General features: G+C 41.6%; 1 protein-coding gene across 1 annotated transcript in view; it reads left to right on the top strand.

The window, feature by feature from the left end:
* The first annotated feature begins 2,057 nt into the window (after nucleotides 1-2,057).
* Nucleotides 2,058-2,868, top strand: part of EFCAB8 (EF-hand calcium binding domain 8) — a 120,685-nt gene continuing 119,874 nt past the window's right edge. Inside the window, exon 1 of the mRNA XM_011979873.1 lies at nucleotides 2,058-2,131. The gene's annotated coding sequence lies outside the window, so the exon portion shown is untranslated. The remainder of the gene's footprint in view (nucleotides 2,132-2,868) is intronic.

Genomic DNA, 2,868 nt, shown 5'->3' with positions numbered 1-2,868 from the left:
TCAAACTCCTGACCTCGTGATCCACCTGCCTCGGCCTCCCAAAGTGCTGGGATTACAGGCATGAACCACCGCGCCCGGCCTGAATCATGTTGTTTTGAAACCATTGGCATCTGAACCTGTAACTCTGTCGGGTAGTGTTGTGTGGTTTTAAATACCATGTGAGCTGAGTTACTGACCTCAACCTACTGCCAGGTGAAAGTGTGATCCTGTGATACCAATCTTGAGGGTCCCTGCTAGTTTTAGCAGTCAGTGACTTCTCTCGTGTTTATTTTTGTTTGAAAAAGAAAAAGGCTCTCTTTTTGGCTATAGAGTTGCATCTTGAAATTTTTGACAAATTACATAGAGCTGAAGAAGGAAACAAGTTTTGATATCTTAAAATCGTAGGATTGAGGCTTGAAAGGACGGTATTGGCATTGCAGCTAAGTGGGAGTGTGAGGAAGCACCTTCTCTAGGGCAGGTGATTGCATCTGTTAGTGTGGCTCTTGGCCCCCTGAGTTGCTCCTTTCCAGTCAGAATTTCTTTAGCATTAGCAAGTGATGCCTGAATTAATCTCAGGTAGGACTTCTAACTTTTTTCCAAAATTATTTTTGTGCAGAGGTTTATCGAGGAGATTTTTCTTCTAAATGTCCTCCTTTCCACTTATTTTATTGTTACTGCTTTTTTCTCTTTTTAATTTTTTTTTTTTTTTAATAGTGACATGGTCTCACTGTGTTGCCCAGACTGATCTCAAACTCCTGGGCTCAAGTGATCATCCTGCCTCAGCCTCCGAAAGTGCTGGGATTATAGGCATTTGTGCCTGGCCCTGTTACTGTTTTTCTAACCTAAGTTACTTAGGATCATATTTTCATTCTTTTGTAAAAAGGTGGGAGTTTTCTGAACTTTTCCTTAACTAAAAAGTGGAATGCATCATAGTATTTTCCTTTTTTTACTCATATTTCTCACCAGGGAGGGAAAAACATATTTATTATGACAGAATTTAGCATATTTTAGGCCATATTAAAATACTGATAAATGTATTAATCAGTGAAGATTGGTTATAGTGAAAAATATATACCATTTGATTAATGTGTGTTATTGGAAAAATGGCAGGAACTGCTGTAAGAATTGCTAACATTGTATTGGAAAATGAATATACTAAGCTAAGAAACAATGGGAAACTCATATTTAGGGCCATCAGCCTTTTTTTTAAAAAAAAAAACCCTTCTAATTTATTAATATCTAGTCTAATAAACCCTGATTTATAGGACCTTTGCACCTTTTTATGACTTTTTAATTCATCCACTCTTAAAATTCTACTCTTGACAAAATCCTTTGTCTCCATTATTGATGAAATGAGAACAGACTTTTGTTTTTGTATGTTGGTGTTCTCTGAGAGGTGAAGGCCCAGGGAGAATGTTTTGTTTGGTGGTCATGTAGCATTTGAAAACGTCCACTTCCACGTGAAATGTGACTTAGCTGGGTGTCTTTTAACATCTGGAATCCACATCCCTGGTTGAAATCTCTGGAGACAATTACCTTTCACCAACTTGTCTGCTGAATTGCGCCATGGATCAAGATTGCAGTGGCTGCATCAAGTCTAGGCCCGCCCTGAAGTCTGGATTTGTAAGTCCCCCATTTCACACATAACGCTCTTGTCTCCTTCTTATTTTCAAAGAATTGGAGCTTATGCAGAGGGCAGAGGAGGCACTGTGCCTTTCACTGTCCTGGAGCCAGTTGGTCTTTTGGTTTTGGTGAACCCTGCTTTTTAAGAGGACTCCCTGGCATCTTCCAGTTTCCTGCTACTTGTTTTATGTATTATTTTGTATCTGTGTTTGTCCTGACTGTTTGTGCTGTAGCTCCTTTCACTGTCTCCTGTAAGTTCAACTTCTTCAATAAAAGAAATTGGATGAAAAACGGTTCTGTGATTATGGTTTGTGGGCTGGGTTCTGATGCTTCATTTATGTTCTTCATGTGGAATTCTGTCTCATTTCCCTGGTTCTAAATGTGACCAGCAGACCCAGAGTTCCATCTCGACTTCATAAAGGAGCTGTCTTGGACTGGGAACAGCTGCCGATGTCTTTGTTGAGATGGGAGTTGGAAAGTGATGGCACTTTGCCAGCAAGATTAACCGGGGAGATCAAATTGAGTCAGGGTGAGTGAGGGTGTTGGGTGAAAGTTGCAGTCCAAAAGATTGGATACCTCTGCTGAAGACCTCTGCCTGAGCTCCAAGGCTGGAGAGCAGCTCTTACCTGTGTCCTGACCGGCTTTCAATGTGCGTATCCTTAAGTCATCTGCCTCTACAAATTCCTACAAACCACTCATTCCCCTTTAATCCCTAGCATGTTCCCCTAGTGGCTGCTCTGAATTCTCACCCCTGTTCCAGATGGTACTCTCCCCACTTGCCTTGCCCTGCCCCTCTTCCATAAGCTCCGGACAGGTCAACTTTAGGGAACAGATTGAGGCAGATGGGTGTGACTTCTGATCTGACCTGTTCTCCAATTCTGAATATCAGCCGAGTTTTATATCTCAGCCTTCCCTTCCAAGTTGGAGGAATGGTACTTGTCTTGGCCTCTCCCCTCTTACTCCTGCCCTTTTCTTTTGGGTGGTCTCTTTTGCCAGCAGCCAGCATTTTTTTTTTCCACTTGGCATTTTACCTCTGTTCATGAACATACATAGAACCAATTTCTCCTGGAGAATGACATTTCTCTTACAAAACGTTTAGTTTTGAAATAATTAAAAATATATAAATAGTGGGGCCGGGCGCAGTGGCTCACACCTGTAATCCCAGCACTTTGGGAGGTTGAGGCAGGCAGATCACAAGGTCAGGAGATTGAGACCATCCTGGCTAACACGGTGAAACCCCGTCTCTACTAAAAATACAAAAAATTA

Source organism: Mandrillus leucophaeus, unplaced genomic scaffold (assembly GCF_000951045.1).
Source record: "Mandrillus leucophaeus isolate KB7577 unplaced genomic scaffold, Mleu.le_1.0 Scaffold206, whole genome shotgun sequence".
Taxonomy (NCBI): Eukaryota; Metazoa; Chordata; class Mammalia; order Primates; family Cercopithecidae; genus Mandrillus; species Mandrillus leucophaeus.
Note: the sequence above shows the minus strand (reverse complement) of the source record. Positions and strands in the feature narration are given on the sequence as shown.